The sequence below is a fragment of the Rhinatrema bivittatum genome, chromosome 9 (genome assembly GCF_901001135.1).
Source record: "Rhinatrema bivittatum chromosome 9, aRhiBiv1.1, whole genome shotgun sequence".
NCBI classification, from domain to species: domain Eukaryota; kingdom Metazoa; phylum Chordata; class Amphibia; order Gymnophiona; family Rhinatrematidae; genus Rhinatrema; species Rhinatrema bivittatum.
In genome coordinates this window covers 57,807,726-57,825,094 of record NC_042623.1, presented here as the reverse complement: position 1 = coordinate 57,825,094, position 17,369 = coordinate 57,807,726, and positions in this window count along the sequence as shown.

Below are 17,369 nucleotides of genomic sequence, written 5' to 3'. Positions count from 1 at the left end.
GCGAGAGAACCCTGGAACTCCTCAACCGCTTCTACTGGTGGCCCAACATCCGACAAGATGTGCACACCTACGTGAGTTCCTGTCCCACCTGCGCCCGTCAAAAGCCCAGTCCTGGTTCCCCGTGTGGCCTTTTACAGCCTCTACCGGTTTCCACAGAGCCCTGGACTCATCTCGCTACAGACTTCATGGTGGACTTGCCCCCGTCTCGCGGTCAAACGGTTATCTGGGTTACCGTCAACCGCTTCTCTAAAATGGTGCACCTAGTCCTGCTGTCCAAGTTACCCTCTGCACCCGAACTAGCTCTCCTCTTTGTCCAGCATATTTTTAGGCTACACGGCCTTCTGCAGGACATTGTGTCCGAACGGGGACCCCAGTTTGTTGCACGCTATTGGAGGGCCCTCTGCAAGTGCTTCAAGGTAAAGCTCAGCTTCTCTACAGCTTTCCACCCACAGAGTAACAGACAGTCCGAAAGGATGAATCGGACTCTGAAAACCTACCTTCGAGCCTTCACCAATGAAAAACAAGACAACTGGTCGGAGCTACTGTCCTGGGTCGAGTTTGCCTATAACAATCAAGCTCATGCAGCCACCGGGCTATCACCATTTCAGCTAGTCTACGGAAAACAGCTGAGACCTCCACTTCCTCTCGCTATCCCCAGCGCCTCACCAGCCACCCAGTTCACGGCACGCCAGCTACAGACATTGTGGCAGAAGACCCAGAACAAGATACTCCGCTCAGCCTCTTCCGCCAAACAGGCGGCCGACCGCCACCGACGACCAGCTCCTACCTACCAGCCAGGAGACCGGGTCTGGCTTAGCACCAAGAACATCCGGTTTCGCCTCCCCTCACGAAGATTTGCGCCCAGGTTCTGTGGGCCATTTCAGGTCGCCGAAAGAGTGGGGTTAGTTTCGTATCGGCTGAGGCTGCCATCATCTCTCCGAGTACACAATGTCTTCCACGTATCCTTGCTTAAGCCCATAGTCCTCTCCCACTATCACTGCAAACCTCCGGATTCTCCATCTACCACCATCGACAATGACCCCACCTACCAGGTACGCGAAGTCCTGGACGTTCGCTTCTACAACCGCAGGTGGGAGTATCTACTCGCATGGGAAGGTTGCGGTGATGAGGACAACACCTGGGAACCCAGCCGCAACATTTTGGACAAGGCATTGTGCAGCAGTTCCATCAGGACCACCCAGAGAAACCCGGTCCTCTCAAGAGGGGCTGTAAAGGGGGGGGGGTACTGTTGCGGTCTCCACCGCTTCCCCCCACTTAGGGCTCAACCCTGCCTACCTCCACTTCAGGAATCGCCGCGTTCTGCCTGCTCTGGACCCCGGGGGCTTCTCTCACTCCACGTGGCGGCCGCCATTACGTGCCTGCTTCTCCTCCGTCTCGCGCGCGAGGATGCCCGTCTTGAGCGCTCAACTCCCGGAAGCCTGGCCCCGCCCGTGCTGCTGATGTCATGCCCAAGTCCCGATATAACCGGTGCTCAAACTCTCTCTCATTGCCTTGCAACGAGGTTCCCAACTGCATAGTTGTTCTTAGTTGCGTTCCTGGTGATCTCCACATTTCCTGCTTCTGACTCCGGTTTGCTTCCGACTCCGCTTCAGCCTGCTGCCTGCCTCTGACCCCGGTTTGCTTCTGACTCCGCTTCAGCCTGCTGCCTGCCTCTGACCCCGGTTTGCTTCCGACTCCGCTTCAGCCTGCTGCCTGCCTCTGACCCCGGTTTGCTTCCGACTCCGCTTCAGCCTGCTGCCTGCCTCTGACTCCGGTTTGCTATGGACTCCGCTTCAGCCTACAGCCTGCTCCAGCTCCGGTTTGCTACAGACTCCGCTTCAGCCTACAGCCTGCTCCAGCTCCGGTTTGCTACAGACTCCGCTTCAGCCTGCAGCCTGCTCCAGCTCCGGTTTGCTACAGACTCCGCTTCAGCCTACAGCCTGCCTCTGACTCAGGTTTACTACAGACTCCGCTTCAGCTTACAGCCTGCTTCAGCCTCCGGTTTGCTACAGATTCCGCTGCCGCCCGCTGCCCTGTCATCAGCTGGCCCTCGGCCCTGTACAGCCGGTCCCCTGCTTCCCAGGTACCTTGGACTTCCTATCCATCCTGTTTACTCTGGTCCCGGCCTAAGCCCATCTCTGCCTCTGGACTCTCTGCCTATACTCCAAGTCCCGAGGTCCCAGTGCCCTATGGGCTCCTCCTGGGGGGTTCCTGGTTCCCGGTGAACACCTCCTGCCTGTGGCTCCGCCTCCCGGCCTACCCCGTCACCCTAGGTAGGCCGGCCCAAGGGTCCACTACCTCGCCAGCAGTGTCCGACTGCAACACACGCCTGCTGGAAAGATCACACCAATCTCCTCCAGGGATTGCCCTTTCATCTCCCAGATCCTCAAATCATTCTCACCACCGATGCTTCCAACATCGGTTGGGGAGCTCACGTAAACAGTCTACAGACGCAAGGATCTTGGTCTCTAGAGGAAGCCAAACACCAGATAAATTTCCTGGAACTTCGAGCAATATGATACGCTCTCAGAGCTTTTCAGGATTCCCTATCAAATCACATAATCCTGATTCAGACGGACAACCAGGTGGCCATGTGGTACATCAACAAGCAAGGCGGCACAGGCTCCTTCCTTCTGTGTCAGGAAGCTGCGCAGATTTGGGCGGAAGCGCTCTCCAGCTCGATGTACCTCAGGGCCACCTACTTGTCGGGAGTGAACAATGTCTTGGCAGACAAACTGAGCCGTGTCTTCCAACCACACGAGTGGTTGCTCAATCCATCGGTAGCGATCTCTCTCTTCCAGCAATGGGGGTATCCCCAAATAGACCTATTTGCATCCCCTCAGAACCTCAAAGTAGACAATTACTGCTCCCTAATTCGGAGCAAGCACTCTCGGCCCAGAGACGCATTCTCCCTCACGTGGGCAACCGGTCTGCTTTATGCATTCCCTCCACTTCCTCTTCTCTCAAAGACTCTCGTGAAGCTACGTCAGGACAAAGGAACCATGATCCTGATAGCAATTCACTGGCCGTGCCAAGTGTGGTTTCCCATACTCCAGGATCTCTCCATCCGCAGGCACATTCCCTTGGAAATGGACCTGCATCTGATCACTCAAAACGACGGATGCCTACTCCATCCCAATCTTCAGGCCTTGTCCCTGATGGCATGGATGTTGAAAGGTTAATCCTTCAACCACTTAACCTTTCCGAATCAGTTTCTCATGTCCTGATTGCTTCACGCAAGCCTTCCACAAGAAAATCTTATTCCTATAAATGGAAAAGGTACACATCATGGTGCACTTTGCAGTCCCTTGATCCCTTTTCCTGTCCAATCCCAAAATTCTTGAACTATCTCTGGCATCTATCAGAATCCCGTCTAAAGACCTCTTCCATTAGAATGCATGTCAGCGCAGTAGCCGCCTTCCATAAAGGAATCTGGGATGACCCTATTTCGGTACAACCCCTCGTAACACGATTTCTTAAAGGCTTGCTCCATATCAAGCCACCTTTACGCCCTCCGGCCCCTTCTTGGGACCTTAACCTGATTCTCGGTCTGCTCATGAGACCACCTTTCGAACCTCTCCACTCCTGTGACCTTAAATATCTCACATGGAAAGTGTTATTCCTTTTAGCTATCACTTCTGCTCGCAGGGTTAGTGAGTTACAGGCCTTAGTCACCTATCCACCTTACACTAAACTCCTGCAGGACCGGGCGGTACTCCGCACTCACCCTAAGTTTTGCCCAAGGTAGTTTCGGAGTTTCACATTAATCAATCCATCATACTACCTATCTTCTTTCCTAGGCCCCACTCCAACCCAGGGGAACAGACTCTGCATACCCTTGACTGTAAACGGGCTCTAGCTTTCTATCTAGACCGTACAGTTGCACACAGGAAGAGCACTCAGTTATTCATCTCTTTCCATCCAAACAAATTAGGGCAACCTGTGGGTAAGCAGGCTCTTTCCTCCTGGGTGGCGGATTGCATATCTTTTGGCTATCAATAAGCAGGCATTCCTTTTCAAGACCGTGTTAAAGCACACTCTGTGTGGGCCATGGCGAATTCAGTAGCACACCTACGATCGGTGCCGCTTCCTGACATTTGCAGAGCTGCTACCTGGAGCTCACTCCATACTTTCGCAGCCCACTATTGCTTGGACAAAGCCAGAAGACAGGATTCCATCTTCGGCCAATCTGTCCTCCGTAACCTTTTTCCAACGTGACGTACCAACACCCTTCCGCCTGCCCGATAGGGTTCCGGATGCCCTCTACCAAATTCCACCCCAGTTGTTGTGCCTGTTGCACGCTGTTGGGTAATTTTGGTGCATGTTCGGACATCCTCAGCTCGGTACTCACCCATGTGTGAGGACTACCATCCTGCTTGTCCTGTGAGAAAGCAAATGTTGCTTACCTGTAACAAGTGTTCTCACAGGACAGCAGGATGTTAGTCCTCACGAAACCCGCCCGCCGCCCCGCGGTGTTGGGTTCGTTTTATTTTATTTTTTGACACTACCTGTAGCTTTCAAAACAAGACTGAATGGGGACCCCTGCTGGCTGCAGGGTTAGTGCCATTCTGGGCATGCCCAGTAGGGGCCAGTAAAATTTCTAGAAACTTTGATAAAAGTGTTCCGTGATTGGGCTCCGTCCTGTGACATCACCCATGTGTGAGGACTAACATCCTGCTGTCCTGTGAGAACACCTGTTACAGGTAAGCAACATTTGCTGACCAACTTGTTTGCAAGTAGGCAAGGCACATCTGAGTGTAACAGCTTGTGCGTCTGCACTAGAAGTTTAAACTGCGACTGTAACTTAACTGGCAGCCAGCGAAGGAGGATCAAAACAGGAGATATCTGCTACTGCACGGCACTCCGTATCAAACGTGCTGCCGCAGCGGGCTGCTCTTCATTGGATGCCAGCGAAAGCTCAGGCCCTATGGATTAAATTGATTTGTTTGGGTTTTTTTTTTTTTTGTTCGGTTTTTTTTAGAATTAAGGGCCAGATTCCTTAAGGTTTTTCTCCCTTTCTGTGTCTGTAAGAAAAAAAAATCAGGCCTTTCCCTGTACGTACCCTGATCAGTCCAGACACCTGGGTTGTGACTCCGCACCAGCAGATGGAGACAGAGCAAGACCTGTCGGGCTACACTACATATAGCAAGGTGCCACCCACAGCCTCTCAATCTTACTCTGTCTCCAGCAGATGGGGCAGGTGCAACCACAGCCTCTGGGATCCCTGAGTAGCATGGTAATTGTGGTTTAGTTAGTCAGGAATTATTTGGTGAGGTAAAATAGTTTAAAAAAAAAAAAAGAAGAAGAAGAAAGTAACAGGAAGAAGGCAAGAAGAGAGTCCCTCGTCCTGGGAGCCTCCCAGGGGTTTTTTAAAGGTCCTGAGGGGACCACCCCCCCCTGGTTGAGGCCGCTGCTAAGGGTCGAAGACCCAGCCCTTTTCCGGTAGCAGTGTTGGGGGTGACACTGGGGAGCCCGGTTCACTCACCCCCGCTGGAGCAGGAGTGTCAGGACCAGGGACAACAGCGGCAAGTAAAAAAAAAAAAAAGCACTACTGCTTGTGGTTTTTTCCTGTGCTGCACTGACTCTCCGTTCTTTGGCTCCTTCGGCGTCAGGGTGTTTGTTTAATTTTACTTTTAATTTAATTTAATTCGTTTGGCACTTCGGCGAATGCCGAGGGGGTCTTCCTGCCCGCGCGTGCGGCTCGGCGCACGCGCGTTTGTCGCACAAATGAATTTGTTCAAATTGCGTTTCGGGTGGCGAGGGGCCATCCGAGGCCGGTCGGGGGGGGCTGGTCTCGGCCGGCGCAATCACCGCCGCGCGCCGGGCAGAGCGCTGAAGGGAGTGCAGAGCCGTTCCCGCTCAGCGCGGGAACGGCGCCCATTTTGGGAGCCGTTCGGGAGGCCACGCGGCTGGCTGCCGGTAATGGCAGCATGCCTCCGGCGCTTTCCCCACAGCAGCGGCCCTCCGAGGGGGGGCGCCCCGGGGGGGGGTTGCATCTCCGGTGGAAGATAGTCTAGAGGAGGCATCTTCTTGTTCGGAGTCTTCCTTTTCACTGGATTTCGCACTTCTTCTGCGCAAGGTGCTGAAGCATAAAATCTTCAGGCGGAAGGCGGGTAGGAAGTTGACCTCGGGGGGCTTGGACGGACAATTGGGGTCCCGGAAGAGGAAATCTAGAGAGAGGTCCCGGAGGATCTCTGACCCGCCTAAAGAGAAGCGCCCTTTGCGAGGTATCCCTCAGGACACGGACACTAACTCCACGTCACCGGATGAGGCGGACCCAGCCGTAGGGCCCCTGGGGAGGGGGGGGGGGGGCGACGTGGCGGATGGAGAGGGGCCGGTCCAGCCCGGTGCCGGCAAAGGAACGCCGGCGGTGGATAGTGATGACCTGAAGGTGGTACGCTTGTTCAGGAAAGATGAACTGGCCCCGCTCATTCCGGCCATTCTTCAGGAGCTGGGGTGGATGCTCCACCGGTGGAGGCCAGGCCGGGGGCCAAAATGGACCCGGTGCTGTTGGGCCTTAAGGGTCCGGCAGTGGCTTTCACATTCCACTTCACGGCGTCGGACATACTATTCCGGGAATGGGATACCCCGGAATTGGGCCTGAAGGTGAGTAAGGATATGGGTAAGCTTTATCCGCTACCAGAGGACGTGCTGGAGCTCCTTCGCCTTCCCAGAGTGGACAGAGCGGTGTCGGCAGTAACGAAGAGGTCGATGATCCCGGTCACGGGGGCCACAGCACTCAAGAATATACAGGATAGGAAGCTGGAGCTGCAACTTAAAAAGGTTTTTGAGATTTCGGCTCTGGGGGTCCGCGCAGCCATCTGTAGTAATTTTGCCCTGCGGGCAGGCCTGCGTTGGGCCCAGGTGCTCCAGGCCAATGCAGGTCTCTCGGAAGAGGAATCTGCTCAGGCGGATCATTTAGAGGCGGTGATCGCTTGCAGCACGGATGCTCTGTATGACCTGCTGTGTACGTCGGCCAGAGCCATGGTTTCAGCGGTTTCCGTGCGTCGTCTCCTTTGGCTACGCAACTGGGCGGGAGATGAGTCCTCTAAGGCTCACCTTGGCTCGCTGCCATTTAAGGGGAAGTTGTTGTTTGGTAAATAGTTGGATGACCTGATGCAGTCGTTCGGAGAAAACAAGGCATTCATGCTGCTGGAGGACAGGCCCAGGTCTCGGACCTCTTACTCCAATAGATCCCGGTTCCGGGGGAGCAGAAGGTCGCGTCCGCAGAGATCGTCAGGTTCCTCTTATCGTTCAGGCTCCTCCAGATTGTCTTCGTGGCCTCAGTCCTTTCATGGCAAAAGGTTTGGGAGGCAAGGTGGACCCTCGTCGGGAACGGGGTCCAAGGCTTCCCAATGAAATGCGGACGGTCCATTCCTCTCGGCAGATCCCGTCGGTCGTGCCGAACGTAGGAGCCAGGTTGGCACCTTTCTCCGAGGAATGGACCAAAATAACATGGGACCAGTGGGTCTTCAGCGTGATAAGTCAAGGTTACGCTTTAGATTTTGCACGGATTCCTGCAGACAAGTTTCTCGTGTCACCCTGCAAGTGCCAAGAGAAGCGAGTAGCGGTGAGGGAAACTCTTCGGCGACTGGAGGCCTTGGGCGCGATAACCCCCGTGCCTCCGGGGCAACACCGCAAGGGCCAGTACTCCATTTACTTCATCGTGCCAAAAAAGGAGGGCACATTCAGACCAATTTTAGACTTGAAAGAGGTCAACAGGTGTCTTCGCATTCCACGCTTCAAAATGGAGATGATTCGGTCGGTGGTAGCCTCGGTTCGTCCAGGCGAATTCCTGGCTTCGTTGGATCTCACGGCAGCATACCTTCATATAGGCATTCAGCCGTTTTATCAGAGGTTCCTCAGGTTCTTCATTCTGGGCAGGCACTACCAATTCAGAGCTCTTCCCTTCGGTCTCGCCACCGCTCCCCGCACATTTACCAAGGTGATGGTAGTGGTGGCAGCTCAGCTCCGGAGGGAGGGGTTTCTGGTGCACCCCTACTTGGACGATTGGCTGATTCGGGCCAAGTCCGAAATACAGTGTCGGCAGGCGGTCGACAGAGTCCTACAGCTCTTGCGCTCTCTCGGATGGGTGGTCAATCTCGCCAAGAGTCGTTTGGTCCCCATCCAGTCCTTGGATTATCTGGGAGCACTATTCGACACAAAGCAGGGCAAGGTGTTCCTCTCCAAGGAGCATGTGTGCAAGCTTCAGAGTCAAGTGAGATGTTTATTGTCCCTCCAGATTCCTCAGGTATGCGATTACCTGATGGTATTAGGCTCTATGGCATCAATGCTAGCTTTGGTTCCCTGGGCTTTCGCTCATCTATGTCCGTTGTAGTCAGCATTGCTCTCCCGCTGGAAGCCGGTGTCGGAAGAATTCCACCTCCTGCTCACGGACCAGGCGAGGGCCAGTCTTCACTGGTGGCTCAACTCTGACCATCTGACATGTGGAGTATCCCTGCTCATGCCCAACTGGACGGTAGTCACTACGGATGCCAGTCTCTCTGGCTGGGGAGCGGTCTATCTTGGACGGTCAGTGCAGGGACAGTGGGCCAGGGCTCAGTCACAGTGGTCCATCAATCGCTTGGAGACCAGGGCGGTAACCCTAGCGCTGCAATCCTTCCTCCCGCTGATTTGGGGGAAGGCGGTCAGAGTGTTGTCGGACAATGCGACTACCATGGTGTACATCAATCGCCAAGGCAGGACAAGGAGCCAGTTAGTGGTGGAGGAGGAGCAACGCTTGATGTGCTGGGCGGAGCAGAATCTCAGCAACATTGCGGCGTCTCATATCGCCGGAGTCGACAATGTTCAAGCGGACTTCCTCAGCCGTCATCATCTGGATCCAGGAGAATGGGAGCTGGCGGAGGATGCTTTTCACCTCATCTACAAAAGGTGGGGACCGCCACATATGGATCTGATGGCCACCGCTCAGAACGCAAAGGCTCCACGCTTTTACAGCTGGCGGAGAGAGCGAAGGGCTGAGGGCATCGATGCGCTAGTGCTTCCCTGGCCAACAGACGTGTTACTGTATGTGTTTCCTCCTTGGCCCCTGATAGGCAAGGTACTTCAGCGGATAGAGCTGCATCCATCGAACGTTATTCTAGTGGCGCCGGAATGGCCACGGCAGCCTTGGTTCGTGGATCTACTCCACTTCGCAGTGGAACCTCCCCTTCGTTTTCAAGGGTACGCGGCTCTCCTCTGTCAAGGCCCTGTTTGTTTGGAGGACGCGAATCACTTCTGTCTCGTGGCATGGCTTTTGAGAGGAAACGATTAAAGAATAAAGGGTATTCGGATGTGGTGATAGCCACCTTGTTGAGGTCCAGGAAACAGTCTATGTCCTTAGCCTACGTTCGGGTTTGGGCGGTGTTTGAGGACTGGTGTAGGGATCATGGGGTGGATCCTATGTCAGCATCCGTATCCAATGTCCTAGCCTTTCTTCAGGCGGGTCTTTCGAAAGGTCTCTCTTGTAGTACCCTTCGGGTCCAGGTTGCGGCACTTGGTTGTCTCAGAGGTAAGGTGCACGGGGTGTCTCTGGCACTACACCCAGATGTAGCTCATTTTCTTCGGGGGGCTAAGCATTTACGTCCTCCGTTGCGTCATCCTTGTCCGTCCTGGAATCTCAATTGGGTACTTTCTGCCTTGTGTCCGTCGCCGTTTGAGCCAATCAAGGGGGCGACGCTAAAGGATCTTACTCTAAAGGCGGTCTTTCTCGTTGCGATCGCTTCGGCGAGACAAGTTTCGGAGTTGCAGGCTCATGTAGGGAGCCTTTCTTACGGATCTTGGATTCAGGAGTATCCTTAAGGACAGTTCCTTCCTTTCTACCGAAGGTGGTGTCGGCGTTTCATTTGAACCAGTCTGTTGAGCTTCCCACTTTTTCTGTAGGGGAGCAGACGGAGCCTGGGGCAAGAGATTTACGGAAACTCGATGTATGCAGGGTTCTCCTCCATTACCTGGAGGTTACGAACCCTTTCAGTGTCTCAGACCACCTCTTTGTTTTGTGTTCCGGTCCAAAGAGGGGTGGTGCGGCTTCCCGGACCACGATTATCTGCTATTAAGTTCACTTAGAGAATAGCCACTGCCATTAGCAATGGTAACATGGACTAGACTTAGTTTTTGGGTACTTGCCAGGTTCTTATGGCCTGGATTGGCCACTGTTGGAAACAGGATGCTGGGCTTGATGGACCCTTGGTCTGACCCACTATGGCATGTTCTTATTGTGCATTGGCTCAAGGAGGCCATTGGCTTGGCATATATTATGCGGGGGAAATCTGTTCCCGTGGGCCTTCGGGCTCACTCTATGCGGTCGCATGCCGCTTCTTAGGCGGAATCCTCTCAGGTGTCGCCTCAGGAAATTTGCAGGGCGACTACTTAGAAGTCGTTGCACACTTTTACTAAACATTATCGGCTGGATGTCCAGGCCGCAGATTCGGGGGGTTTTGGAGAGAGAGTACTCCGAGCGGGACTCTCTGGTTCCCACCCTCGGTAAGTTGGCTCTGGTACATCCCAGGTGTCTGGACTGATCCGGGTACGTACAGGGAAAGGAAAATTAGTTTCTTACCTGATAATTTTCGTTCCTGTAGTACCATGGATCAGTCCAGGAGCCGCCCAAGTTGTCTGTATTGTCTGTTCTGAAGTAACGGAGAGTCCGCTTGATGGATTCAATTGTTGAAATTGGTTGTAATTGTTCTCTCCTCTGGTTCTGGGAGTTCTGTTCCAGCTAGGAATTTTTGAATCTGCCCTTGTTGAGGGTGGTTTAGTTAGATAGCCTGGTTGTTCAATTTTCTGCTTTGACATTACGTAAGACTGAGAGGCTGTGGGTGGCACCTTGCTATATGTAGTGGAGCCCGACAGGTCTTGCTCTGTCTCCATCTGCTGGTGTGGAGTCACAACCCAGGTGTCTGGACTGATCCGTGGTACTACAGGAATGAAAATTATCAGGTAAGAAACTAATTTTCCTTTAGTGTCGGTTGCAGATAGTAGTAGTGAGGCCAATATTGAAACGCTACTTATCCAGCTGAGTGGTGGCCGCTAATATCCGGCTATGTTCAGCGGCCGTCATCCAGTTAAGTTAATCAGAAGTTAGACCTGCTATAGAGCAGGTCACCGTTTGACAGCAGCTCAAGGCGCTGCGGGGCTCTTCAGCTGTAGTTGTGCTATTTAGAATGTTGTTGTAAATGGCTAGACCAGGGTTGATCTTCTGTTGTACCCCACCCTGGACGACCTTTTGAAGGTTTGATGGGTGGTCCAGAAATTTAAATAAAAACTGGTAGGAAAAGATTTATATATAAAAAAAAAAGAACCCTCCACCACCTGTGAAACTTAAAGTAATAAAAAGATTGAAAATCACTGAAAAAATGCAAACATAAGACTAGTCTAATGGCTCTGTTGCTTGCTGTCATATGAGAAATCTGGGTTTGCTTTTTGAGCTTGCTCCTGCTTCTTGGCCAGCAGGTTTGGGGATGCTGCAGAGGTGGAGTTCAAAGCCCTCAGAAGAGAGCCCACCTCATGAGTGACACCTACTGGCTGGCTTCAGATGTGCTTTATTCCGGAGGGAGCCGAAGTCCTTGCCTGTTAGTCAGAGAATAGTCACCACAAGGACTGGACTAAATGGGAAGAGGGATTAAACATGGTGAAAATCCTTTGCTAGCAATGATGGAAGGCATATGGCACCAGTTGGGACAAGTTCTGATTTCCTGGAATCTCAAAAGAGTTAAAGAGGCTGCTGTAAAAAAAAAAAAAAAAATTATATATATATATTTCTCACAGGACAAGCAGGTTGGTAGTCCTCACAAATGGGTGACATCGAGGATGGAGCCCAATCACGGAAAACTTCTGTCAAAGTTTCTGGAACTTTGACTGGCCCCTACTGGGCATGCCCAGCACGGCACCAACTCTGCAGCCAGCAGGGGTCCCCCTTCAGTCTTCCTTTTTCCACGCAGCAGTAGCCACGCGGTTGAGGAGCTCTTACCACATTCCTGACAGGAATTTCTTCATGGACTTCTTTGAAGTTAAATTCACCCCACAGGGGTCCCCCCTCTATCTAAGTTTAGCCCGCGGTACTTCGGTAAGTTTTTTGCCGTTTTTCGTCTATTACCGTCAAGTTTGGCCCTCGCGGCCTGCTGGCCGTCGACAGTCCCGCGGCTAAATTTTTGGTCAATGGCCATGGCGTCGGGGTTCCGTCGGTGCCCAGACTGTTCGCGCACCATGTCCATCACAGACCCTCATAGAGTCTGTGTAATGTGTTTAGGGAGTGAGCATGATGTCCTGACTTGCACCAAATGTGCCCTTATGATACCAAAAGGTCGCAAAGCCAGAATGGAGAAGACGGGACTCCTCTTCCATGCTCACACTCCGACGCCGTCCATCGCATCGATGTCCTCGGAACCGGCACCGTCGAAGTCACACCATCGTCGACAACCTCCCGGTGACAGTCTGCCATTGACGTCTCCATGGCCATCGACTCCCGTCCCTTCCCCCGATAATCGAGGGGATCAGAGGGAGAAGCATTGCCATCAACATCGCAAGTCTCGGACCGTCGAGGAATCGAAGTCATCGACCTCGGTACCGTCCGAGCCTCCACCAAAGAAGTCTCGATCAGAAGCGGCACCGTCCACTTCTGTCTCTGAGACACCGAGGCAACCCTCACCCAATCGGGGTTTGGGAGCCGCGATTCCACCGGTGACGGTGGTCCCTCTGGCTCAGACTCAGCTTCCCTCTTCCACGGAGCCGGGTCTTGTTACCCCAGGTCTCCGGGAAGAACTGGACCGGCTGGTCCAGGAGGCCATCGACAAGGCGATGCAACGGTTCCAGATTCCTTCGGCACCGATTCCGGCACCGAGAGTGGAACTTGTCACCGACCCGATTCCAGCAGCGCTGGCACCGCTGCTTGCCCGGATGGAAGCGCTCATGACCACCCTTCCACCGGTGATACCTGGGTCACCGACAGCACCGGTGCGCTCCCCGATGGCAATCTCATCTGGTGGAGAAACACTATATCGAATACCTCCTTCGGGAATTGTTCCACCGATGCCGTGTCATCCCTCGCCACCGATACATTCCTAGGGGGCAATACGCACATCAGCTCCACCGATGCCTTCGATGCCGGAGTGTGTCGGTAATGCGGACAATGGTCGACAGAGGCTGAGTGGCTTGAATCCATTGTGGTTTCAGAGTCCATTGCATGACTCTCATGGCCAGGCGGGCCATTTCAGTCACATAAACTGAAGACGCCATGTGTCCCAGCAGAATTAGGAATTGATGAGCTGTTGCTGTGCGTTGAGACTGCAACTAGCAAGCTAGGGACACAAGGGTTTGAACTCGTTGATGAGGAAGGAAGGCTTTTGCCTGTAAGGTCCAAGTCTGCCCCAATGAAGGTTAAGGTTTGAGATGGGACTAAGTAGGATTTCTTGTAATTGACAAGAAACCCTAGAGAAATTAGAGTTTGAATGGTCAGGGTCAGGGAGGACCGAGCGATTTGCTGGGTTGGGGCCCTGATTAACCAATCATCCAAGTAGGGGTAGACGTGTGAGGGAACATAGGCCAATAGCCTGTATACTCGAAGTTGGACACTCCAGTCGGGGGCTGGCTGCGGCTCTTTGTGGACCGCTGGCCCAATATCACCTCCGACCAGTGGGTCCTGAACATATTTCGAAAAGGATATCAGCTTAACTTTCTGAGCGTTCCCAGGGACTCTCCCTGTGCCCCTCTTAGGGTTGGTCCTTGCATCAGGAAATACTTTTAACAGAGATCTCTGCCCTCGTAATGGCCAGGGCTGTCGAACCTATTCCGCTATGTGGGCAAGGGTTGTATTCTTGCTATTTCCTGATTCTAAAGAGAACAGGGGACTCCGACCTATCTTAGACCTGAGAGTCTTGAACAGATTTCTAAAAAGAGAAAAGTTCAAGATGATCTCTCTGGGCACCCTGTGAGCTGGATTGAGGAGGCCACCTCTTGGCCTGGCCAGTTTACCTGGCTAAACACTTGTATGCTTGGGCAAATGGCTATCAAAATGGTCCCTGATGTGGCTAGTTTGGATTAGCCCTTCAGACTTGCAGTTCCATGTGTACCCTTTGTATGCACGTGTTCTGCAGTTAATTTCCTAAAGCCTGTGCCTGCTAAAAATCCCTGCGTATATTTGCACTTCCTCTTTGTGCAGGTGGTCGACTGGGGCAAAAGAGTACCTATAGTGGGGGACTTCATTGTGACATCGAGAGGGAGCAGGTCAGAGGTCAGGCAGACTTTTTCGTTTTGACCTTGGGAGGGAAGGAGGAAGGATTTGTTCCCCCAAGTGAACCTAAATATATGGAAGTTGGGAGAGGCAGGGTAGATCACTGGTTTGAGGTGAGAGGGAGCTTCTTTGTCTCATCAGGAAAATGTTTCAAAGTACCGGTTAGTGGCATATTGTAACCGGCTAATTTATCTTAAGACTACTTTTCAGCCACAGCCCAGCTGGTTAAAAGATACCCAGCTAAACACAACCACTCCATAGCTTTGTAAAGTTTACAACACAGATAGGCAACGATGGACCACCCAACAAAGAAATATCCACAGAACCGAAGGGTAGTCGGAAATCTCAAGGTCCACAAAATTATTCAAGTTGCAGAAGCACAAATGTATTTATTACTTTGGATGGCAGTGCAGATAAAGTGAAGGATTTTTCCAATATGATATGCACTGCCATCCAAAGTTATAAATAAATTTGTACTTTTGCATCTTGGATGATTTTGTGTTCCTTGAGATTTCTGACTACCCGTCAGATCTTTGGATATTCTTTTGTGAAATTTACCCCAGAGTACATTAGCTGGCATGTTTCATATTTTTTTACCGTGGGAAAAGTAGTTTTTGAAGTTGTTAAAATTATTGCCCTTCCTGAGAGCAGTCATGATAGCAAAAGCATCACAAATTAACTCACACACCCTATGTGTGTTTGGTCCATATTGGTTACGATGCCACAAATGACATCTCAGCAGCCAGATACCAGCATATACTGTTCGGTAAACATTTCTAGGGTCCCAGAAGACCCTACAAAATAATAGGAAGCTCACAATATTTATTTAAAAAATTGTGGTGCCAGATAAAATAGCTTGTATTGGTACAGGGTGCAAAGTACTGCTTGCTGCTGGTACTTTCATACACCAGCACCTAGATGATAAATTAAACAGTGACGTTGTTTGCCCAAATGAGCCTGTACCATGAAAAGTTTTTCTTATGATATTGGCTCATTTAAATATTACAGAAATGAGATTTGCAATGAATTGACATTCCCAACCACTGCAACGTTCTATTGCCTATTTGCAATATTTGCCTGTTAAACTTTTTGCCTGTTAAACTTCTATCATCCTCTTCTTCTACTCCCAGTTAGAATCATCCCTGTTTTATTGTAACTTCTTTTTCTGTGCACTTGTTATAATTTGTAATGTATACTCTCATGTTATAGTTATGTACGTTATAATGTATTGCTCACCCCTTGTTTTATGTAAACCGACATGATACGAACTTCCGTGAATGCCGGTATAGAAAAACACAAATAAATAAATAAATAAAATAAAATTGTTTGCGATGAAGTCCATGCAGAATTGCAGACTTGGATCGCAAAAAAGCTAAACTACATCACCTGGAGATGTAGTCAAGTTTCAGAGAACATTGCAGATTTATGAGATTTTCCTCACAAAATCTCACTTTGTGAATGTCGCCCATGGGCTGCATTGCATGATTCTTTAGCGCATTAACGATTTTGCATAAGTTTTGCATCTGCTTTTGCAATTGTGCAATTCTGCGTGGAATAACGCACACAAACATTTGCACACATTGGAGGTAATTGTCAATGGAGTGACGCGTGTAAATGGAGCATACTATTGTAGAAATTTTCAAAAAACCCATTTATGTGTGTTAAACCCAGTTTTAAGTGCATAAATCCTTTTGCCTATGCAAAGTCAAACGTATGTTAGTATATCAGCCTCACAGTCAGATGTTACTCTCACTTATGCTAGTGGCTTTTTATATATTGGATAATCTTCCTTTTTTATTTTTTATGTTCCAGTTTTAGTACAGCATAATACTTGTATTGCCCTTGACTGTTTTTTTTTCCAGTAATTTTCCTTTGCTGAGTTGTGAAATATAACTATGGGTACCATTTTTTATGTTTCTTTTTCTCTTTGCATAAAGGGAGCAGCAAAAACGTTGTGCTGATTTTGGCATGATGCTACGAAACTAGCGGTAAGGATGTCAGACATCGTCAAAGTGATGTTTGGTTGCATGTACTGTAGCCTGTAGTGTGGACAAAAAATGTTTTATCAAAGTGCTCATAAAAACTGGCTTTCAATGTCAAATTCCTCTTGGCACACATATATCCTTGGCAGGTAAAAATACCCCTGGGCAGTGTTGTATGTGGGACGCAGGTTATTCATTTTTAAATATAGACTCTTTAGCTATCTTCTACACTGCTCTGTATGCAGAATGCCAGCAGTACCCTAACAATACCGTCCCCTGGTGCACCCCCTTCCCCCACTCCGCCCAAAAAAGTCAAAGTGACTGGGGCTCGGCCACATTGTAACAGCCTGTGAAGAGTTGCTTGCTACCTCCCTTTTTCACACTCACACTGACTTTTTTTAAAATTTACATGATCTCATCACTACCTCATCTTGCTGTTACTCCCTTTTCTAAACACTTCCCTGCCTTCTTGAACCTCGCTGTCTCACAGCACCCAAGGAGAGGATTGTGTGAGCTTGCCCTCTCTGAAATGCTTTGAAAGGATGATGGAGATCAGATTGGGAGACTGAAACGCCATCAGAACATTCTTGCTTTGCTATTCCTTTATGAAGTAGAAGAGTCCACATCTGTGATTTTTTTAAATGTATTTTTTAGATATATTTACTAGAGATGTGAATCGTTTTCCATATCGTCTTAATGATAGAAATCGTGTGGCAGGGCAAGAAAATCGTGTTAGGCACGATTTTTTAGTTAAAAAATAGTTAAAAATCGTTTTTTCCGATTAGTGCGCACTAACTCGAGTTAGTGCGCACTAACTGAAAATGATACAATTTGACACTTTTCAGGTCAGTTAAGTGCAGTTTAGGAATGAATATGTATTCCTATTGGCTGCCCTCTTATTTATTCATGTTACCAAGCTTCCCACTGACAGTATATGGGGGATGGGAAATGGAAACAGTTGGTAGCTTGACAAAACAAGTAATGTGATCAGTCAATGTGACTAGAACTTGTGCCCTAACCCTGATACCAGGGGTATTGTGATCTTCCTGCACACAGTGCCCTATCCCTATTAATACCAGGAGTGTTGTGATCTTCCTGCACACAGTGCCCTAACCCTGGCACCAGGGGTGTTGTGATCTTCCTGCACACAGTGCCCTATC